The sequence below is a fragment of the Cynocephalus volans genome, chromosome 16, assembly GCF_027409185.1.
Source record: "Cynocephalus volans isolate mCynVol1 chromosome 16, mCynVol1.pri, whole genome shotgun sequence".
In the NCBI taxonomy this organism is placed as follows: Eukaryota; Metazoa; Chordata; class Mammalia; order Dermoptera; family Cynocephalidae; genus Cynocephalus; species Cynocephalus volans.
In genome coordinates, this window is record NC_084475.1 from 5491748 (window position 1) to 5516316 (window position 24569).

General features: G+C 45.1%; 1 long non-coding RNA gene across 1 annotated transcript; it reads right to left on the reverse strand.

The window, feature by feature from the left end:
- Positions 1-10115: 10115 nt before the first annotated feature.
- On the reverse strand, positions 10116-24227 carry LOC134364380 (uncharacterized). Its single transcript, XR_010021847.1, has 3 exons — positions 24044-24227; positions 22253-22324; positions 10116-15162 (listed from the first exon to the last, which is right to left on the reverse strand). It is a non-coding gene; the product is annotated as an uncharacterized LOC134364380 (long non-coding RNA).
- Positions 24228-24569: the final 342 nt, after the last annotated feature.

The following is a 24569-nucleotide window of genomic DNA, read 5'->3' on the forward strand; positions in this document are numbered from 1 at the left end:
GGGTATCGTTTGGATTTTCCTCTTATTCTCTCAGTGCTTATGTTCTTTGGTACAATACTGATGTGCCACACACAAGCCAGAGCATGCATGTGCTCTATCTGAATAAGGTACAGTCTTTCTACATCATAGAGTCCTTCAGTTTCTAAAATCATGGAGCTTCGATTGTTAGAATGAATGAAGTGACTAAAAGAATTTTTAAAAATAAGGATCAGGAGGATTTTTCAAGATGGCGGCGGCTGCAGCGGCTGGCGCGGAGTAGCTGAGGTGGAAAAGGTGGCCACTGGGCCTCAGGCAGCCGGGAAACTTGTGGACCTTCCTCTTGCCATCTCTTAAGGGAGGACTGCTGCTGCTGACTGGTCGTGGGGGGTGACCGCCACTTTGCCCCCGGCAGGAGAGGCTTCCTCATTTACAGGCAACAGCTTTGAAGTGTGGAGCAGGAAAAGAACTGTTTCTTAGCTGCAAAAGCGAGTCTCGAAACAGGGAACACGGCACCAGGGCTGCTGTGGATGCAGCCAGGATCCCGGAGGCCGGGGCCGCGCTGAAGGCGGCCAGCTGCCCTATTCAGGATTCGAGGTTTCAGGTCGGCATTAAAGAAGATTCCTGGGAGCGCCCGAGCCGCACCGCGACTGAACAGCCTGAGGCGGCAGCGGCCGAGAACTGGGAAAGGCGGCAAACCAGAGACAGAGAGCGAGCACCCGACCTGGCACAGCACTGTGAGTGACCCCTGGCACAGCTCTGTTCGGGGGGTGGATGCCCACGCGGCTCTCGCCTGCACCACCAGGCCACTCACCGCCAGGTGCTGCCTCCATTTTCCCAGGTGCGGGCAGCTCCGCCCTGCTCGGCCATCACTGAGCCCTCCCACTTGCTGGCCTGGCGCCAGGCTTTCCGGAGCCTGCGGACCGGCCTTCGCTCCCACTCCCTCGGTGGTTCTCTGGCGGGGGTGGTGGCGGGGGGCGTCCCGGGCCAGTGTCAGGAGGCAAGGAAGTACGGGCGGGCCGACTGTCACTCCACCATACCCTGGACTCCGGCCCCAGGTAAACTCCCTGTTACTGGGAGGCAGATACCATCTCTGCGGCCACCAGTTTGGAAAAAAGCCTAACGAATTTCTGGTTGGGAATAGTGTGGTAGGAGAGTTCCCAGGTCCGCTTGAACCAGCCGGAGACCAGGCTGCAGGTGGGTGCTAGACTCGGTTTATACTGGGGGGATACAAAGGTGAACAAGACCCGAGAAAGATCTACATAGTGCTACAAAGGCACCCAGAGAGATCGGTCGTCTGTGCCCAGCAGAAACCTGGTAGACTTCCTGGGCGAGGCAGTGCCAAGCAGGGTCTTGAAGGCCCAGCTGATAGACGAGGGGTGCAGAAGACACGCCCCAGCCCAGCACAGTGCGCACAGAGTGGGGAGACGTGCGGCCAGAGAGGCGGAGACTCGAAAAAAACCACACACCCAGTGGGGTTGCTACTGCACGATCTAACAGCCTGGGCCAGAGCACACGGAACAGGGAGAAGTCCTGCACAGGAAGTGAAAGCTCAACAGAGATCACACACCCTGTGGTACGTGATCCACCAGCCCAGCAGAGTCCAAGCTGACCAGAAAGGTGGCTCCCCGGAGAAGCCCAAGACCCGAGGCAACCACACACACAAGGCACTAGAGGCCAACTGAGCAGTCACGGAGGGAGCCATACGAAATTGGCAACCACAGCAACACCCTAGTTAGTCATTAGTCTCAAAACGGTGGACTGTGAAACCCCCGGCCACAATGAATAAACACCAAAAAAAAAGATACCAGAAATACAAAAAAATCAAGAAAGTACACCACCAAAAGTTAATAAATCTCAAACTCTAGATCCTATAGAACAAGAAGCCCTTGAAATGACTGACAAGGAATTTCGAGTGATAATTCTAAGGAAACTGAATGAGATACAAGAAAACTCAGCTAGACATCATGATGAAATGAGGAAAAGTATACAGGACCTGAAAGAGGAAATGTACAAGGAAATCAATGTCCTGAAAAAAAATGTAGCAGAACTTGCTGAACTGAAGAAGTTATTCAACGAAATAAAAAACACAACGGAGAGTTTAACCAGCAGGCTTGTCGAAGTTGAAGAGAGAACCTCTGAACTTGAAGATGGGCTGTTTGAAATAACACAAGCAGACAAAAAGAAAGAAAAAAGAATCAAGGACATTGAAGAAAATCTGAGAGAGATATCAGACAACCATAAGCGATCAAATATCCGAGTCATGGGTATTCCAGAAGGGGAGGAAAATGGAGATTCCATTGAAAACATATTCAACAAAATAGTGGCAGAAAACTTCCCAGGTATAGGAAAAATCACAGATCTTCAGATCCAGGAAGCTCAACGATCTCCAAATGTATTCAACCCAAAAAGACCTTCTCCAAGACATGTCATAGTCAAATTGGCAAAACTCAGAGATAAAGAGATAATCTTAAAAGCTGAAAGAGAGAAGCGTCAAATCACCTATAAGGGAGCCCCAATCAGGTTAACATCAGACTTTTCATCACAAACCCTAAAAGCTAGAAAGGAATGGGATGATATTTTCAAAATACTAAAAGACAAAGATTGCCAGCCAAGAATACTCTACCCTGCAAGGCTATCCTTCCGAAATGAGGGGCAAATAGTATATTTCTCAGACAGACAAAAACTGTGGGAGTTCACTACCACAAGACCACCCTTACAAGAAATCCTCAAGGGAGTACTGGGTTTGGTTCCTGAAAAATAACTACCACTGCCATAAAAACCCAAGAAAAATCTAAACCCGCTAGTATAATAAAAATGGCATTCATGAAGAGAAAACAAGCTAACAAAAACACTATCTACAACCTAAGGAACCAACAAACACAGAAAACAAACAGTAAATCAGAAAGCAAGGAACAAAAGACACTTAAGACAACCAAACAACCAATAAAATGCTAGGAATAAATCAACACCTTTCAATAACAACTCTTAATGTAAAAGGCTTAAATTCCCCAATTAAAAGACACAGACTGGCTGACTGGATCAAAAAGCAGGACCTAACTATATGCTGCCTACAAGAGACCCACCTCACCCATAAAGATTCACACAGACTAAGAGTGAAAGGATGGAAAAAGATTTACCATGCAAACAGAAAAGAAAAACGAGCTGGAGTAGCTATTCTTATATCTGACAAAATAGACTTTAAACTAAAAACCATAAAAAGAGACAATGAGGGACACTACTTAATGATAAAAGGACTGATCCATCAAGAAGACATAACAATCATAAATATGTACGCACCCAATGTTGGAGCAGCCAGATTTATAAAACAAACTCTATTAGACCTAAAGAAGGAAATAGACACTATTTCCTGAACACTCCACTGTCAATATTAGACAGATCATCTAGGCAAAGAATCAGTAGAGAAACACAAGATCTAAACAAGACTCTAGACCAATTGGAATTGGCAGATATCTACAGAACATTCCACCCAACAACCTCAGAATATTCATTTTTCTCATCAGCACATGGATCATTCTCCAGGCTAGATCACATACTAGGTCACAAATCAAGTCTCAATAAATTCAAAAAAATTGCAATTATCCCATGTATCTTCTCAGACCACAATGGACTAAAACTAGAAATTAATAACAAACGAAACTCTGGACACTATACAAACACATGAAAATTAAACAGCATTCTACTTAATGACATATGGGTCCAAGAAGAAATCAAGCAGGAAATCAAAAAATTTATTGAAACTAATGAAAACAATGATACATCATACCAAAACCTGTGGGATACTGCAAAAGCAGTATTGAGGGGAAAATTTATTGCATTAAATGCTCACTTCAGAAGAATAGAAAGATGGCAAGTGAACAACCTAACACTTCACCTTAAAGAACTAGAAAAACAAGAACAATCCAAACCTAAAGTTAGCAGACGGAAAGAAATCATTAAGATCAGAAGAGAACTCAATGAAATTGAAAACCAAAAAACAATTCAAAAGATCAACGAATCAAAAAGTTGGTTTTTTGAAAAGATATATAAAATAGACAAACCATTAGCATGGCTAACAAAAAAAAGAAGAGAGAAGACTCAAATAACAAAAATTAGAAATGAAAAAGGCGATATTACATCTGATTCATCTGAAATACAAGGAATCATTCGAGACTACTATAAACAACTATACGCCAACAAATTTGAAAATCTGGAGGAAATGGATAAATTTCTGGACACACACAAGCTCCCAAAACTGAACCGTGAAGACGTAGAAAATTTGAACAGACCAATAACAATAAAGGAGATTGAAGCTGTTATCAGAAGGCTCCCAACAAAGAAAAGCCCAGGACCAGATGGATTCACAGCAGAATTTTACCAAACATTCAAACAGGAATTGACACCGATTCTTTACAAACTATTCCAAAAGATTGAAACGGACGCAAATCTCCCAAACTCATTCTATGAAGCAAACATCATCCTGATACCAAAACCAGGTAAAGATATAACCAAAAAAGAAAACTACAGGCCAATATCCTTGATGAATATAGATGCAAAAATCCTCACTAAATTACTAGCAAACAGAATACAGCAACACATACGTAAAATTATTCATCACGATCAAGTGGGATTCATCCCAGGGATGCAAGTTGGTTCAACATACGCAAATCAATAAATGTGATACACCATATTAATAAACTCAAACACAAGGACCATATGATCATCTCTATAGATGCTGAAAAAGCATTTGATAAAGTTCAGCACTCATTCATGACAAAGACCCTCTATAAGTTAGGTATAGAGGGAAAGTATCTCAACATAATTAAAGCCATATATGCCAAACCCACAGCCAATATCATCCTGAATGGGGAAAAGCTGAAAGCTTTTCCTTTAAGAACAGGAACTAGACAAGGATGCCCACTCTCACCACTCCTATTCAACATAGTGTTGGAAGTACTAGCCAGAGCAATCAGAGAAGAGAAGGAAATAAAGGGCATTCAGATTGGAAAAGATGAAGTCAAACTGTCCCTGTTTGCAGATGACATGATCCTATATATCGAAGAGCCTAAAACCTCTACAAAAAAACTGTTGGAATTGATAAATGATTTCAGCACAGTAGCAGGATACAAAATCAACACACAAAAATCAGTAGCATTTCTTTTCTCCAATAGTGAACATGCAGAAAGAGAAATCAAGAAAGCCTGCCCATTTACAGTAGCCACCAAAAAAATAAAAAACTTAGGAATTGAGTTAACCAAGGAGGTGAAAAATCTCTATAATGAGAACTACAAACCACTGCTGAGAGAAATTAGGATACAAGAAGATGGAAAGATATCCCATGCTCTTGGATTGGAAGAATCAACATAGTGAAAATGTCCATACTACCCAAAGTGATATACAAATTCAATGCAATCCCCATCAAAATTCCAAAGACATTTTTCTCAGAAATGGAAAAAACTATCCAGACATTTATATGGAACAATAAAAGACCACGCATAGCCTAAGCAATGCTGAGCAAAAAAACTAAAGCTGGAGGCATAACACTACCTGACTTTAAGCTATACTGCAAAGCTATAATAACCAAAACAGTATGGTACTGGCATAAAAACAGACACACTGACCAATGGAATAGAATAGAGAATCCAGAAATCAACCCACACACTTACTGTCAGCTGATCTTTGACAAAGGCACCAAACCTATTCAGTGGCAAAGGGACTGCCTCTTCAGCAAATGGTGCTGGGACAACTGGATATCCATATGCAGGAGAATGAACCTAGATCCATACCTCTCACCGTATACTAAAATCAACTCAAAATGGATTAAGGATTTAAATATACACCCTGAGACAATAAAACTTCTTAAAGAAAACATAGGAGAAACACTTCAGGAAATAGGACTGGGCACAGACTTCATGAATATGACCCCAAAAGCACAGGCAACCAAAGGAAAAATAAACAAATGGGATTATATCAAACTAAAAAGCTTCTGCACAGCAAAAGAAACAATTAAAAGAGTTAAAAGACAACCAACAGAGTGGGAGAAAATATTTGCAAAATATATATCTGACAAAGGATTAATATCCAGAATATATAAGGCACTCAAACAACTGTACAAGAAGAAAACAAGCAACCCAATTAAAAAATGGGTAAAAGAGCTAAGTAGGCATTTCTCTAAGGAAGATATACAAATGGCCAACAGATATATGAAAAAATGCTCAACATCACTCAGCATCCGGGAAATGCAAATCAAAACCACATTGAGATACCATCTAACCCCAGTTAGGATGGCTAAAATCCAAAAGACTATGAACGATAAATGCTGGCGAGGCTGCGGAGAAAAAGGAACTCTCATACATTGTTGGTGGGACTGCAAAATGGTGCAGCCTCTATGGAAAATGGTAGGGAGGTTCCTCAAACAATTGCAGATAGATCTACCAAACGACCCAGCTATCCCACTGTTGGGAATATACCCAGAGGAATGGAAATCATCAAGTCGAAGGTATACCTGTTCCCCAGTGTTCATCGCAGCCCTCTTTACAATAGCCAAGACTTGGAACCAGCCCAAATGCCCATCATCGGATGAGTGGGTATGGAAAATGTGGTACATCTACACAATGGAATACTACTCAGCTATAAAAACGAATGAAATACTGCCATTTGCAACAACATGGATGGACCTTGAGAGAATTATATTAAGTGAAACAAGTCAGGCACAGAAAGAGAAATACCACATGTTCTCACTTATTGGTGGGAGCTAAAAATTAATATATAAATTCACACACACACACACACACACACACACACACACACAAACCGGGGGGGGGGGAGAAGATATAACAACCACAATTATTTGAAGTTGATACGACAAGCAAACAGAAAGGACATTTTTGGGGGGAGGGGGGAGGGAGAAGGGAGGGAGGTTTTGGTGATGGGGAGCAATAATCAGCCACAATGTATATCAACAAAATAAAATTTAAAAAAAAAAAAAGATAAAAAAATAAATAAGCATCAGTCTGGACTGTGTAGGTGAATGAAGGCGATGCAATTTAAAGTCAAGGAAAACAGCACACTTAACACTTAGGATTATCAACCACTGCTGGTTTTCTATAACATATTTCATTCCTGATTTCATCTGAGAGAGATTTGATTATTGCTACCATTCAAAGAGTGGCACCTTACTAATAAGCTCTTGGCACGTCTTTGAGGTGGATTTCAGATTCAAAATAGACTGACCCCACCACACTGCTGACCTGTTCCGTCAGTGCTTGTCAATATCACAGGGACTACATGCAAGAGATTTACTGGGTTGTAATTACCTGGAACGTGCGGGTGAATCCAGGTTCTGTGGGGCCTGAACATTATCTAATTTGGGAAATCCTCTCTAATAAAACATGCAAAATTATGAATACTAAAATTGCTAGGGCCCCTCCCAGGACCTTGGAAAGGGCCTGTGCAAGTGAGGAGACCTGAAGCTTAGGCTCCATTCAATTCATGATAAATCCATCTCAGCTGGCACATTTTTATGCACTTTTGTAATTCAGAGAAAAATAATTGTTTCAACTTGCAAACATCCCAGAACTGTGTCATATCCGTCATAAAATTACTGACATCCTCTCCCTTGGCAACCTGCCTTTGGAAAGAGATGCTTATATCTAATTATGGCAAGTGTTTCCTGAAGCAAATTAGCTTTGTCTATTAGAAAGACTTGACCCAAAACAAAGGAGTCCAGCCCCTGATGTACACTTGGTGTATTGTGACCTTGTGCCAATCTTTGAAAGTAACTGTGAATCAGTTTGAGGGTTACAGCTCTATTCAGATCACATGATATGAGTATTAGTTTCCAACATGAGTTAGCTCTTATTTTTTCATCACCATGAAGCAAATGTCTGTTTCTGTTGTTTAAGATGAACATGGAAACTCAAAATAAACAAGTTGGTGCCTCCACCATTATAAGTCCTTCCTAACCCACCACACATTCCCATGTTGTCATCCCTCTAGCTTATTACGCTGCAGCACAGATCCTGGCATGGCCCTCATATGTTTTCCCACCAATATCCATCTTCTTCCTTCCAGTGTGAAAGTCACTTGTGGACAAAGTCCCCGTTCTGTTCCAATTTGGACCCCCAGCACTTAGTACAGTACCTGGCACACAGTGGGCATGGCACTCAGTGAATGTTTTTGAATTAATTCATTAAGCTTTATTAACTGTGATCTTTTTTTTACTGTGTTGCCTACATAACCACCATGAAACTTGGATTCTTATGAGGGACTTTCAGTGGTATAAAATGCTTAGTAAAGGTGGTTTAAAACATTTGTATTGATGCTACCAAAACTTCTTGGTGGGGTGACCCAAGCCAGCTCTCGGATGTGCAGGCAAAAGCAAAGGAGATGCTCAGTTAGGCATCAGCAAATTGATGAGGGGACAGAAGAGGCCACCACAGATGGGCACATGCAGGAACTGTTCATACAGCTGCAGACACACGCTAAACCGTCCCTTCTAACCCAAGATGAACTGTGTGAAACTGAGTTTCTGAACAAGACAGGTGGACTGTCTTTTCCAAAGTCAGGTTTAGAGGAGAATCTTCAGCTGGCCAGTTACCTCAGTTGGTTAGAGTGCAGTGTTGGTAACACCAAGGTCAAGGGTTCAGATCCCCATACCAGCCAGTCATAAAAAAAAAAAAAAGTAAATCTTCACCTTGAGTCGAAAAGTCCCTGCAGGCCATTGAACATGCCCACTAGGGTTTGTCTCTGTCAGAGAAATCACAGACATCTTGAACTGAAAGAGAGTAAAAGCTTCAACACCTTTTGTTGAAGAGCAGTCCAGAAAGAAGTATATGGAATTAGGCTAGAGCAATCTTTTCTTTACAGATATTTTTCACACTGTAGCTTAACATAAACACCCTCTTTTCCCACACTTCATGCCCACAGATAACTCATAACTTCAGAGGTATATAATTTTGAAAACTAATGTTCTGGGTGATTGGGGAGATGAGTACTCCGGGAGAGGTTTCCTGGAATTTTCTACTTCACCATTTACAAGAAACTGGCACTGAGAAAGCATCTGCACACCTTTTGCTCCCTGGAGGACTTTGTGTTAAGCTTTGTTCTCTGCAGCTACATGTTAAACATGCTTAAGCAGTGTAGTGGATTGAATTATGTTCCCCCCAAACTCACAGAAGCTTGAATTGTGTCCCCCAAGTCTGATGTATTAGAAACTTATCCCCACTGTGACTGTTAACAGTGTGGGAAATCCTATTGTGGTAATTGAAGGGTGGAGCCTTGAAGAGGTGATTGGATTGTGGGATTGTGCAGTAGTGGATGGATTAAAAACGGTGGTCAGGGGGGTGGCTCTGAGGGCTCTAAAAGAAGAGAGTTTGTCTTGTTCTCTCTGCTCTCTCTGCTTCCACCATCTTGCAATGTGAGATCCCTGGGTCAATGTCACCATCACCAGATGGACTTTTGGCTTCCCAGCCTCAGAAACTGTAAGCAATAAGTTTCATTTTCTTTTCTAAATTACCCAATTCCAAGTATTTTGTTATAAGCAACAAAACTGGACTAGTACAAGCAGTTAGAAACTCTGCATGTGAGCAGAAATCTAAATTCAACGTAATTTCAAGGACCATTCATGTATCAGGGAAGCATCACAGGGCCTCCTGTAATGATACTAATTTCTTTTTTTCTTGGCAGCTGGCCCATACTTGGATCTGAACCTGTGACCTTGGTGTCTTTAGCACCATGCTCTCCCTAGTAAGCTCACCTGCCCGCATAATGATGCTAATTTGAGTGTTGCTTGGTGCCTTTTGTAGCCCATGTCAAAGATCACTACCAAGGAAGGCAGAGCATGTCATATATGTTACACAAGCTTCTTGGCTTCTTTGTACCTTAGTTTCCCCATTTGAAAAAAATGAATGGATCTTAAGACACACTTTTTAAAAAAAATTATTTCCCCCCCCTTTTTTAAATAATTTATTTTATTTATTGAATCAAAACCGATATTTTGGGGGTTGAACATTGAGATACATTGATTAAATCAGTATTGCTAGCATATATATTGTTACAAATCATATATTATTCTTTATGCCCCTCGTCCAACCTCTCCCCTTCCCCCATTCCCTCCCCCTCCCCCCAATTGCCCTAGATTTCTTCTCTCCTGAAAGAATAATGGTTACTCTGTTGATTTGTTGCCTAAATGATCTGTCCAATGCTGAGAGATGTGATCAGGTCCCCCAATATTATCATAGAGCAGATGCTTCTTCTGTCACTCTGAAATGGGTTTTGTGGAAAGAGACATCCTCTTCTTTTCTTTGTCTCTGCTGGTGACTCTTCTTGTGTGAATGCACTCCAGTGGTTGGCGGACCATCTGCATGGTGGCTGAGGCGTCTAGCCGCTTTTGCAGCAGCCATGGTTATTGTGGTGGCTGTGGTGGGCCACCCATGTGGGGGTGCTGTTTTTGGCATGTTCCTTGGCACTGGCGGTTTGCCTGGTTGTGGGGCGTGTTTGGTCCCCTTCTCCATGCCTCTAGTCCCTGGGCAGAGCCCAAGGCACTGGCACCATGTGCCTAGTTGTGGGAGAGGGGTCCAGTCCCCTTCTCCATGTCCCGGGTCCCTGGGTGGGCCCCGAGGTACAGGCGCCATGTGCCTGGTTATGGGAGAGAGGTCCATTCCCCTTCTCCTTGCCTCAGGTCCCTGGGTGGGCTCCGAGGTGCTGGCATGTTGTGCCTGGTTGTGGGAGGGAAGTCCGGTCCCCATCACCATGCCCCGGGTCCCTGGGTGGGCTCCAAGATGCTGGCATGTTGTGCCTGGTTCTGGGAGGGTGGTCTGGTCCCCGACTCCATACTCCGGGTCCCTGGGTGGGCCCCAAGGCACTGGCTCAGTGTTCCTGGTTGTGGAAGGGTGGTCCGGTCCCCTTCTCCATGCCCTGAGTCCCTGGGTGGGGCCCAGGGTGCTGGCTCAGTGTGCCTGGTTGTGGGAGGGTGGTCCAGTCCCCTTCTGCATGCCCTGAGTCCCTGGGTGGGGCCCAAGGTGCTGGCTCAGTGTGCCTGGTTGTGGGAGGGTGGTCCAGTCCCCTTCTCCATGCCCCGGGACCGTGAGCAGGCCCTGAGGCACTCGCTTGGTGTGCCTGGTTGTGGGAGAGAGGTCCATTCCCCTTCTCTTTGCCTTGAGTTTCCGGGCAGGCCCCAAGGTGCTGGCGTGGTGTGCCTGGTTGTGGGAGGGAGGTCCAGTCCCTGACTCCATACCCTGAGTCCCTGGGTGGGCTCCAAGGTGCTGGCTCAGTGTTCCTTGTTGTGGGAGGGTGGTCCGGGCCCCTTCTCCATGCCCTGGGTCCCTGGGTGAGACCCAAGGTGCTGGCGTGGTGTGCCTGGTTGTGGCAGAGAGGTCCGGTCCCCTTCTCCATGCCCTGAGTCCCTGGTTGTGGGAGGGTGGTCCAGTCCCCTTCTCCATTCCCCGGGACCGTGAGCAGGCCCTGAGGCACTGGCTTGGTGTGCCTGGTTGTCGGAGAGAGGTCCATTCCCCTTCTCTTTGCCTTGAGTCTCCGGGCAGGCCCCAAGGTGCTGGCATGGTGTGCCTGGTTGTGGGAGGGAGGTCCAGTCCCCAACTCCATACCCTGAGTCCCTGGGTGGGCTCCAAGGTGCTGTCTCAGTGTTCCTTGTTGTGGGAGGGTGGTCCGGGCCCCTTCTCCATGCCCTGGGTCCCTGGGCGAGACCCAAGGTGCTGGCGTGGTGTGCCTGGTTGTGGCAGAGAGGTCCAGTCCCCTTTTCCGTGCCTCAGGTCCCCGGTGGGCCCTGAAGCACTGACTCTATGTGCGTGGTTGTGGGAGAGAGGTCCATTCCCCTTCTCCTTGCCTTGAGTCAGAGGCAGGCCCCAAGGTGCTGGCGTGGTGTGCCTGGTTGTGGGAGAAAGGTCCAGTTCCCTACTCCATGCCTCAGGTCCCTGGGCGGGCCCTGAAGCACTGGCATGGTGTGCCTGATTGTGGGAGAGAGGACCATTCCCATTCTCCTTGCCCCAGTTCCCTGGGTGAACTTTGAGTTGCTGGCATGTTGTGGGAGAGAGGTCCAGTCCCCAAATCCATACCCTTGGTCCCTGGGTGCGTCCCAAGGCACTGGTTCAATGTGCCTGATTGTGGGAGAGAGGTCCAGTCCCCTTCTCCATGCCTCGGTTCCCCAGGTGGGCCATGAAGTGCTGGCTCAGTGTGCCTGGTTGTGGGAGAGGTCTGTTCCCCTTCTCCTTGCCTCAGGTCCCCGGGCAGGCCCCAAGGTGCTGGCATGGTGTGCCTCGTTGTGGGAGGGGAGTCCGGTCCCCTTCTCCATACCCTGGGTCCCTGGGCAGGGCCCAAGGTGCTGGCTCAGTGTGCCTGGTTGTGGGAGGGTGGTCCAGTCCCCTTCTCCATGCCCCGGGACCGTGAGCAGGCCCTGAGGCACTCGCTTGGTGTGCCTGGTTGTGGGAGAGAGGTCCATTCCCCTTCTCTTTGCCTTGAGTTTCCGGGCAGGCCCCAAGGTGCTGGCGTGGTGTGCCTGGTTGTGGGAGGGAGGTCCAGTCCCTGACTCCATACCCTGAGTCCCTGGGTGGGCTCCAAGGTGCTGGCTCAGTGTTCCTTGTTGTGGGAGGGTGGTCCGGGCCCCTTCTCCATGCCCTGGGTCCCTGGGTGAGACCCAAGGTGCTGGCGTGGTGTGCCTGGTTGTGGCAGAGAGGTCCGGTCCCCTTCTCCATGCCCTGAGTCCCTGGTTGTGGGAGGGTGGTCCAGTCCCCTTCTCCATTCCCCGGGACCGTGAGCAGGCCCTGAGGCACTGGCTTGGTGTGCCTGGTTGTCGGAGAGAGGTCCATTCCCCTTCTCTTTGCCTTGAGTCTCCGGGCAGGCCCCAAGGTGCTGGCATGGTGTGCCTGGTTGTGGGAGGGAGGTCCAGTCCCCAACTCCATACCCTGAGTCCCTGGGTGGGCTCCAAGGTGCTGTCTCAGTGTTCCTTGTTGTGGGAGGGTGGTCCGGGCCCCTTCTCCATGCCCTGGGTCCCTGGGCGAGACCCAAGGTGCTGGCGTGGTGTGCCTGGTTGTGGCAGAGAGGTCCAGTCCCCTTTTCCGTGCCTCAGGTCCCCGGTGGGCCCTGAAGCACTGACTCTATGTGCGTGGTTGTGGGAGAGAGGTCCATTCCCCTTCTCCTTGCCTTGAGTCAGAGGCAGGCCCCAAGGTGCTGGCGTGGTGTGCCTGGTTGTGGGAGAAAGGTCCAGTTCCCTACTCCATGCCTCAGGTCCCTGGGCGGGCCCTGAAGCACTGGCATGGTGTGCCTGATTGTGGGAGAGAGGACCATTCCCATTCTCCTTGCCCCAGTTCCCTGGGTGAGCTTTGAGTTGCTGGCATGTTGTGGGAGAGAGGTCCAGTCCCCAAATCCATACCCTTGGTCCCTGGGTGCGTCCCAAGGCACTGGTTCAATGTGCCTGATTGTGGGAGAGAGGTCCAGTCCCCTTCTCCATGCCTCGGTTCCCCAGGTGGGCCATGAAGTGCTGGCTCAGTGTGCCTGGTTGTGGGAGAGGTCTGTTCCCCTTCTCCTTGCCTCAGGTCCCCGGGCAGGCCCCAAGGTGCTGGCGTGGTGTGCCTCGTTGTGGGAGGGGAGTCCGGTCCCCTTCTCCATACCCTGGGTCCCTGGGCAGGGCCCAAGGTGCTGGCTCAGTGTGCCTGGTTGTGGGAGGGTGGTCCAGTCCCCTTCTCCATGCCCTGGGACCGTGGGCAGGCCCTGAGGTGCTGGCTTGGTGTGCCTGGATGTGGGAGAGAGGTCCAGTCCCCTTCTCCATGCCTCAGGTCCCTGGGCAGGCCCTGAAGCACTGGTGCAGTGTGCCTGGTTGTGGGAGAGAGGACCATTCCCCTTCTCCTTGCCACGGTTCCCTGGGTGGGCTCCAAGTTGCTGGCATGTTGTGCCTGATTGTGGGAGAGTGGTCCGGTCCCCGACTCTGTACCCTGAGTCCCTGGGTGGGCCCCAAGGTGCTGGCTCAGTGTGCCTGATTGTGGGAGAGTGGTCCGGTCCCCGACTCTGTACCCTGGGTCCCTGGGCGAGACCCAAGGTGCTGGCGTGGTGTGCCTGGTTGTGGGAGAGAGGTCCAGTCCCCTTCTCCATGCCTCAGGTCCCCGGGTGGGCCCTGAAGCGCTCGCTCTGTGTGCCTGGTTGTGGGAGAGAGGATCATTCCCCTTCTCCTTGCCCCAGTTCCCTGGGTGAGCTTTGAGTTGCTGGCATGTTGTGCCTGGTTGTGGGAGAGAGGTCCAGTCCCCATCACCATGCCCCAGGTTCCTGGGTGGGCTCCAAGATGCTAGCATGTTGTGCCTGGTTGTGGGAGAGTGGTCTGGTCCCCGACTCCATACCCTGAGTCCCTGGGTAAGCCCCAAGGTGCTGGCTCAGTGTTACTTGTTGGAGGGTGGTCCGGTCCCCTTCTCCATGCCCTGGGTCCCTGGGCGAGACCCAAGGTGCTGGCGTGGTGTGCCTGGTTGTGGCAGAGAGGTCCAGTCCCCTTCTCCATACCTCAGGTCCCCGGGCAGGCCCCAAGGTGCTGGTGTGGTGTGTCTGGTTGTGGGAGTGTGGTCCAGTCCTCTTCTCCATGCTTCAGTTCCCCAGGCTGGCCCCAACACACTGGTGCAGTTTGCCTGGAAGTGGGAGTGGGATCCGGTCCCCAGATCCAAGCCTCCAGTTCCCAGGCAGGCTCCATGGTGCTGGTGGTGTGCCAGGCCCAGAACTAAATTTTTGTCCTTTGCTTCTAACACGGGGGAACTTGAGCTGTGTGGTTGTTTAAATTGCTACTTTGCTGCTGTTTCCCTAGGGAAAGCTTTTTGTGCAGCTCAGGGTTTAATGGTTGATCTTATTGGTACTTCCCGCTCTCCAGAGACCTGGTGGATCTGTGTTCTGTAGAATCTCTGATCTGGGCCTTAGTTTTTTCATCAAACTGCACCCCATGCAATTCTGCATTCCCGACCAGTCTCCTCTGAGTGGTCCTGTGCTGATTGGGGGGCAGATCAGCTGTTAAGATATACTTTTCAGCATTCATAATGGCTTATACCAAGCTAACCAAGAACTGTATGGTGTTTTTATACATAAGTAGTTTTTTACATTTGTATCTTCTATTTCTCTTACAGCTCATTTAAAAACTGAAACCTGTGCCACGCCTGAAATGTTCTGAAGCTCACTTCTGTGAGTAGATTGCAATGAAGATTTCTACAAAAAAAAAAAAAAAAGACACAAGCCAAATGAGAAGAAGAAAAAAGGTATTCTTTCAGAACATTTATCCTTTGGCAGTAATTCTAAATTTATACACAATGAAACATAATCTCAATACTTTCTCCATACACCAAAGAAATACCACTGTGGAAGCTACTGGCTTATGATTTATACTCTCATATTTACACGTGTGGTGCATTAGATACAAAACAGTGCAATATTCAATAGATACTTGTGTTAAGTGATCTTTGTTTCTCTAGAACAGGGTTTCACAACTTCAGTGCTATTTGACATTTTGACATTTTGAGCTGGATAGTTCTTTGTTGTGGGGGTTTGTCCTGTACATTGTAGGTTGTTCAGCAGCATTCCTGGTCTCTGCCCACTGTATGCAAGCAGCACACCCACAGCTGTGACAACCCAAAATGTCTCCAGACATTGCCAAATGTCACCTGGGTGCAAAATCACACTGGCTGTCAGCCATTGCTCCATCACAATTCACTCTGATCACATAATAATGCTCACACTAATCTTTGCTAGAGATGAAAGGGTTTGCTGTGTAATTTTAGTAACTTACTACTAGTAAAATTTTAATCTTATTTCAAAATGAATAGCAAAGAGGTTTACAATTTTTATAAAAATTACATAGACTTCAAAAAAGGTAGCATTTCAAATGTGCGTCTTTCAATGGCCTGTATTTTATTACAGGATAAATCTCTAGAAAAAAGAAAAGGAAAATATTGCCTTGATTGGCTATTAGGTACATAATTAGTAGGAATAAATAGTAGAGTTTAGAGTGATACTATTGAATATGGAATTTTTGTCTAGACTCTAAACCTTTGGACTTGTATTTGGACTTTCAAGAGCCCCTCTTCTTGCCTGTACCTCTCTTAAGAGTCTCACCGTCATGATCCTCATAAATAAAATATACAATTATAGATTTTGACAGATTTTGGAGATAATCTTTCCTGAGCCCAGGAGAATTGATTAGATGACCTGTTATAGTCTCATCAAATTCTAGATTATCAGCTCAAAGTTTTTATCTGTATGTATAATTTCTAATATTAAAAGGAATATTCTCACATTCATACACCTTCCTGTTTTAGTTCTGTTTTTCTAAGCCAGCTCAATAACCAGAAGAAATAAAAGATGTCTACTGGCCAGCCACAAAAGAAAGAAGAAAGAAGAAGAAGAAACAAAATATCACTTGAAAGGAAGATAATCCTCTATTCAGAATTACACTTTCCATCATATTAGTAGAAATTTATTTTTGGCTTTATATTGCCTTAATATTCCATGAAAGCAGTTTTTTTAGTTACATGGTGAGACAACAAAAATCAACATGGAACTAGATTTTTATTTGAAAACACCCATTCTTGACCACGATGACTCTCTTATTTCTGTTGATTCTAGCTTCTCCCTCACTTTTCACCTGGATGGGTATAACTGTTGTCTGACTTGTATCTCTGACTGTAGTCTCAGAGCACTGCTGTGACAACAGGGACCCCCGGGGTGGCTCCCTTGCTTAGTATTCAAAGCCCTAGAAGATCTGGCTCCAATCTTCTATTCTCCCTCCTTGTACCCTACAGGTACTCAGGGCATTCCTTGAATACTTTCCTGTGTTTTCCCTTTCTGCCACTTTCCCTTTGCAAGCATAGAATATTCTCTCCAAGATGTCTGTCTGATGATACCCAAAGGCCCTTCAAGGTCCTGTTCAAACAGCACTGCTCTAAGTAACATCTTCCCTGACCCAACTCGAAGTCTTCTCTCCTTCTTCTGTGCTCCAGAAACAATTCATACCTCTTAGTGACCATATTCATTTTTTCTTTTTAATAGTTATTTTTGCATCCCATTTCTTCAGAGCATAAACTCCTTGAAAGCACAAAATAGGTCTTGCTAATCTGCATTGCTCACCATGTTTAAAACCAACACATGGAAATAAAGCAAACTCAGATATTTATAAAGTAAATAAATAGCTGGGGAATGAGTAGAAGGGCAATGACTATTTTTAAAAGAAATGTAATTGTACTACTTTGTGGCCTCTTCTGCTCCTCTGCAGCACTGTCACCCACTTAGTGCTTGTTGTATTGTGGTTTGAGCTTATGTGTTTCTTTACCCTGAGAGATCATGATTTCCTGGAAGGTACTGACCCTGTCTTTCTCATCTTTGTGTCTCCAACAGTGGGCACAGTGCTTGGCATATTATTCTTTTTTAGCTTTTATTTATTGACTGGCATATTTTCTAATGAATTAGAATACATATGCCAACATGGGATAATGAGCTTAACAAAGTATTTCATAGTAGAAGTAATGAAGGGCCTACTCCACTGAGCAGTTTTCTCATCTGTTTTTCTCCAGAATGTGTGTGTGCAGTTTGGGAGGCCAGATGGCAGCGGTGCCCAAGAAGACCAATATGGTAGTGGTCATCCTCATAAGGCATAGAAGGTTTGATAGTTCAAAGGACTATTTTTAGTGTCACATGAGGCTCTTTATACCCATCCTCCCTCAAGCCTTCTACATTTGAAAGAAGAATCTATTTGCTAAAGAGCATCATTAATTAGCTTAGTAAGAATTAATGACATACACACCTCTGGATCCATTGAGAAAGGATAAAATTCAAACTTTCACAGCAAACAACAGAGTATCTCAAAACAGACAGAAATACTACACAAGAATTCCCTCCTTGGCAACAAGGCTGGAGAGATTTTTGTTTTGTAATTAGTGAGGAGTCAGGGGCATTTCTGATATGCTTACTTAGTGTAAACATTTCTAGCCATATCATTTAACCATCATTTTAAAACATCTTTTTTTTTTTTTTTTTTGTCTTTTTGGTGACCGGCCGCACCGCGTTCAGCCAGGGAGCGCATCGGCCATCCTTATATAGGATCCAACCCGCCGCGGGAGCGCTGCTACACTCCCAGCGCCGCACTCTCCCGAGTGCACCACGGGCCGGCCATAAAACATCTATTTTTAATGTGAGAAAACAATTCCTGCATTGAAATTGTTAATATCTGTTCTCTTGATTCCTTAATCATCCTTAATATTATTTGCATAATTCATCTGCTTGGTTAATATTTAAATGTTAATTTAGATTAAATTATAAAATTCTGGGTTAATGGCATTCAAATTAATGTAGGTGGTCTATATTTTTTCCTTTAGGCAACAATCTGAGGTTAATTTTAATTCCTCTATTTTACTAAACCAACTTTTTTGGACCTTTTTAAAAAGGGCAGATAGCATGTATTTTAGGCTTTGTGGGCCACATACAGTCTCTGTCACATATTCTTTGTTTCTTTTCCTTTTCCTGTTACAGCCCTTTGAAAATGTAACAACCGTTCTTAATTTCTACGCTGTATAAGAACAGACTATGGATCAAATTTGATCCGCAGACCACAGACTATACAAGCAGATGGTATATGAACACTTATAAAACAATGCTCACATGTGTGTCAGTAACTGCTCAGATCTTATTACCACTTTTATTCTATAAGTGAAATTTTTCTCCTGTCTATATCTGGTCTATATAATTTAACAAATTGAAAATACATAGAAAATATTTAATGCTAGAGATGGGCTGAGACCCTACACAGACTTACAGAATTGCAGAATTTTATTGCTGAAAGAAATTTTAGAGATTATCTAATTTGAACCCCTTATTTTTCATATTTTACATTACCTAAAAACTCATAAATAAACACAATTAACTAACTTACAAATGCAGGAGGGACAGCAGGCCTTCAAATGAATCCTTATGTAATTCAGTCAAATGATTTTCGCTGAGAATTCTCGAAAATGAAAAGGTTATTTCTGAATCAAAATGCAAACTAACCACAACTATTTGCTACAGAGGACTAACTCCTGTATGTGGAGGAAACTTGGGCAATGGTGCCAATTAAATGCCTCAATTCTTACTTGAAATCAAGATGTTGTTGTCTGTTCTGTTTTTATTCAAACCTTTTCTCATGTTCTTTTTGAGTCCATCTATCTCCACCCACTCACCCCCTGACACCTACCTACTCTTTCCACCAAATTGTATATTTAATGCCTGCCCTCTAGTCACTAAGTCCTTGTTAGAACCCGACTCTGGCTGGTACCAAAATCAGCAGAACTGCCATTTCCCCCTCTCTTTTCCCAAACCTTATTATGGAACCCCCAATATAGAACTATGTCAGGGCTGCAAGTGAAGCCATTTGACTCCCCACCCCCCATTATTATTTTTTGAGAGATATAAAATGCACATAACATAAATGTTCATTTTAATAATGATAAGGCAAATAGCCATGTAACACCATCATGTCAAGAAAAAACACTGCTAGTGCCCATGAAGCCCCCAGAATGCCCCTTTCCAATCACAACCCTCTCTCTGACCCCTAAAGGTAACCATTATCCTGACTTGTAGAATAATTTCCTGGCTTTTCAAATGTAGTTCTACCTATTATATGTCAGCCATAAACAGCATAGTGTAGTTTTGCCTCTCCTTGAACTGTATATAAATGGAATCGTTTTATGTGTACTATTTTCTATCTCACTTCTTTCACTCAACGTTCTGTTTGTAATTTCAAGATGCTGCATGTAGCTGAGACTGGCTCATTTCAGTGTCTGTGCTGCATGTCCAATGACTTAGCCATTAGCTATGTGTGCTTTGTACTTGAGAGTGGCTAGTGCGACTGAGGAACTGAACTTTTAATTTCATTAATTTTAATTATTTTTAAATTAAAAAACTGATATCTAATGCAGTTATTAGAAAATGTTTAATAGGTTTGCAACAACTTGGGTATATGATGCTACTTTTTCAACTGCAAATTTTATGAAATCTTAATACAGACTAAATATTTCTAATGAAAATTTAGCAATCAAATTGAGATTTCAAAGAGTTAGTATGGAAAAAGAATACGAACTCCCTAATTAATAATTTTTATACTAATTACAAGTAGAAATAATAATACTTTGTATATTTTGAAGACAGTATAAAAATAGAACATCTCATTAGTAATGTATATAGTGATTACATATTTAAATAATATTTTGGCTATGTGGGTTAAAAAATATATTAACATTTATTTCACCTGTTTCTTTTTCTTTTTATTTTTTAGGTGGCTACCAGAAAATTTAAGATTATGTGTATGGCTTGCATTATGATACTACTGAATAATGCTGGCTTAGAGTATCCCATTGTATGATGATACCACAATTTGTTTATTCATTCTACTCTTGATGGATACTGAGATTTTTCTCTGTTTTAGTTATTGCAAACAATGCTGCTTTGAACATTCTTGTACGTGTATCCTGATAACACATTTGTCTGAGTTTCTCTAGGCTGTAAGGGTACAAAAGTATTTTCCTAAAAAGTTGTGCTTTTTTGAGTTGGCAGATGGAGAACATGCCAAGCCTCTACCCCTCCAACCTCTACCAAATCCCTAAAAATGATAGAACAGATATAATTTTAAAATCCACAAGCTTAGTTCAAACATGGAAGCAGCTCTACAAATGCTCCACTACCACGGACACCCTGGAGCCACCTACAGAGTTATTGGTTGGGGTACTGCAGTAGGAGCGGCCTGAGGCACATGAGCCCTATATCCTTCCTCCTCAGACAAGGCAGCAAAGGGTGTCTTTCTCCAGGCAGGAGCACTAGTGGTAAAAAGGGGCAGGGTCCCAGACCCTGAAAGAAGGGGTGCACTCCCTTACTAGCCACACCCCACCTTGCACCTCCCTTATTCTCAGGGGAACCCATCTGGACCACCAGCCCCAGCATCTTATTTCACCTCTCCCCAAGAGCTGTAAGCAGCAGAATTCCAGCTACAAAGATGAGTGGTACTCAGGAATGACTAAACAATGTGAGAAAGCTAACTCCATTAAGGACAGAAAACTTAAGAGCTTAAAACCAATGAATCAGAGTTAACAGAGAAAGCATAAGAGGACTTTAGGAGAGCAGAATTAATATCCTCAGACAGCTGTAAGCAGATCGTGCATCCATGAAAAAGAATCAACTAAAGATTATACAAATGAAAAAATGCTATCAATTAATAAAAAACTCAGTATATGATAAGCAGAAAGAACAGTTGAGAAATAAATGAGAAAACTCAGAGATACAGCCAATGATTTCTCCAGAATGGAGAGGATAGGAATGATCCTCAGACGAGCCTGACACCTGGGCCTACCCAACAACTGTTACGGCTTTTGCTTCCCTTAGTCTTGCAGTGAAGACTGGGAACGTGCTGGGGGAGAGGGTGTTGCACTCTTGGGGCCCTGAGAATACATCAAAGACCCCGACCTCAATTTGAAATTCACCACTTTAGAAGGAACAGCAGTGATGGTCAGAATGTGTGAAGGGGACACCAGGTGATGTTGGGATTGATTTGTCTTCTCACCTCGGTTAGCTAATGGTTTCTTATTTTCATGGAAATAATCCAAAAAGGAAAAACAAATCAACATGCCCAACAATGTTTATAGTAACCCTCTTCATAACCGTAAAAAGTTGGACAAGACCCTATCTTCCTATATGACTTAACAAAACCATATGGATATACTACGGATGTTGTACAATAAAGACATAGGAAATGAAGATAAATAAAAATCAAGACAAAAGTGAAACTTGTGTATACAAATTATAACTTTAAAAAATATAAACAGTGACAAGGATTCAGTAAGGACAGAGAAAGACAGGGGCTGGTCCTCAGCTGTTTATGGTCCATGTCTTTTATGAATGGCTTGTGCCCATGTCAGACTGTTTGGTTGAAGAGTTGAATATCATGCTAGGACTGGGAGTGACTAAAAAGTATTTTAAATTAGTGGGTTTTCATTCTGCTTGGATGAAAAGTTGTTTGGATAACAGGACAGTAAAAAATTTTTTTAAATAATAATAAATTCAACTGAGAAGGAAAGTTTAGACCGAGAAATGAGACAGTGACCAAAAAATTACTCCAAAAAGGAAGCATCCTAGAAGCAACTAGAATGAAATACATTAATTTGCTGAACTCCAAATATTCATTTTGATTGAAGCAAAAAAATTAATACTATAGGGAATCAGTTAAACCCAGATCTAAAATTTTCTCAAACCATGCATTCGTATCTGAAGAGGATATACTCACAGTTTCTCAGTCCAGCGGTATGCTTCCCATGCATTGTCATCAATGGAATAGATAGCGTTTCCATGGAAATTTCTGTGAATAAACACAGTTCACATCCTTGAATTGGTAGGAAAAGAATGAACAGAAAAAGTAAAAGAGTCATGGCAACCTCGTCGGGGAAATTCAAATACAGAAAACACTAGCTTCTAATTTCCACAGCTACCAGCTTCCCAGTTGGCAGAATTAATAAAGAAATAATGTGGGGTCACAGGCACAAACCGTGAGGCATCTCCTCAGAATCTTAACTTCCTATCTGTCCAATCTTTTGGAAAGATAATGCCAGTTAATTACTCTGAATGTAAGTATTTTTTCTAAAACACTATGTGTCTAAACTGACTCCTTCTACAAATCAATAAGAAAATGGTAAACAATTCAACAGAAAAATGGGTAAAAATATATCATCAGCAGCAAAGAAGAATAAAGAATCCCCATGCCAAAGCTTTGGCTAAGAGCTCTCTGCAGAAACCTTTCCAGGTACTGGAAGGGTGAGGGCAATTAGAAATTAAAGGGTCTAATGTGCGGACATGGAAAGAACTCTTAGACATACTGTACAGCGAGAAAGCACAAATCACTGAGCAAGAAATAAAGCATCAACTCATTAGGGAAAAAATGTGAAGGAAAGAGATTGGAAGGAAGGACGCACACCAAAATGTCAGGGTTACCTTATGGGAGGGAATGTCAGAGGTAGGGTCTGGAGGCCCAGTAGTCAGCCTCAACCTGCCCAGTCCTCTTACCAGGTTCTTGACTCTGCCACAGGAAAGAATTCAAGGGCAGAGTCACAGACAGTGACAAGTTTAATATAACAGAAGAAATACAGGTTCCACGGAGAGAGTGTGGCACAGCCCAGAGACTGAGCAGAACACACACCAAGTTTAATACAAAAGTTAAGTTCAGTACAGACATCAAGTCTAACACAAAAGCTACAAAAACATGCTTAAAGTTCAGTACAAAGTCCAAGCTGGCTCCAGAGAATGAGCAGCGCTTGCTGAAAGCAAGATAGATGCAAAGTAAAACATACAAACCTCAGCCAAGTGCAGCCACCTCCAGAGGATGAGCAGCGCTTGCTGAAAGCAAGTTAGATACAAAGTAAAACATACACACCTCAGCCAAGTGCAGGCGCCTCCAGGAAAGTGAGCAGCAACAACCACGCCTTCAGCTGGGATACGGCTTTTATAGTTTCTCCATCTAATGGATATTCAATTCAACCCCAACATGTGGGAGGCAGCTGAGGATCCCGGGTAATCAAAGCCCCCTGGGGCTGCCGGGGGTGTGAGCGCATGCGGTGACCCAGCTCGCAGGTCAGAGGAGCGCGATGACCCCGGGCTCAGTCAGCCCTGGGGGGACGGAGGTCAGCTGCACAGGGTCCTGGGCCCACTCTGGAGGATGAGCCACCTGGACTAGCAGCCACAACGGTTACCATGTGAGAAGCCAGGAGCCCAGAGGCACAGCCGGGACGTGACGTGCGGAAGCTCTGGGGCGTAGCGACCCAGGCCAACGGCACCGGCGCCGCACGCCCAGCGGAGCCAACCGCCCAACCGTCACCGCAGCCCCGCGACGCGCGCGCCCTGAGCAGCCGTGGCCCCGCCCCCTGCCCGCCCCTTTACTGGGCTCGGGCCCACGTGGGCGCCACAAGGGTGAGCCTTGTCCCACAGTCACGGGGCTAAAGCCTCCCTGCCCCCTGCAGAGGTGACAGTCACCTCCCGCTGGAACAGCCCCTCACATTCTCAGCGAGGCAGGACTTGGGTCGCAGACCTGGGTGACCCTGGGCCTCCAGCAGCCCATCGGGGTGGGGTCTGCAGGGCATCCACGGGAGCCACAGGGCCTCTCCTCTCGGGACATTCCGAAGTGCTGCTGTGCTTCTGACAGCCCGGACTCCTCTTCCACGCTGAGCCCTGCGAGCTCTTCCCCTCGGCCGACTGCTTCCAAGGAAAGCACCTGACCTGCAAAGTGAGCGCCAGTCAGGGCTGCGGGCAGAACACACATGGCTACTTATTCCAGAATATTGCCATTCCTGCCAACTCTCTGTGTCCTTGGTCCCGCGTTTGATAATTAGGTCACCACTCTACTAGGTAGGGGCTACCACGGAACCAGCGATGACCCCAACATTTCGTTAGATGGCCTTGGGGGACGGGCAATTCGGTCTGCGCAAGAGTTTGAATGACAGTGAACAGCCCTCTACGTCGGCACAGGAAGACTCCCCCACCCCCGGGCTCGACACAGCCATTAATCTAGAAGCAACAACCCCGCTTCTCAGAGGCCTCTCACATGCACGCCTGGA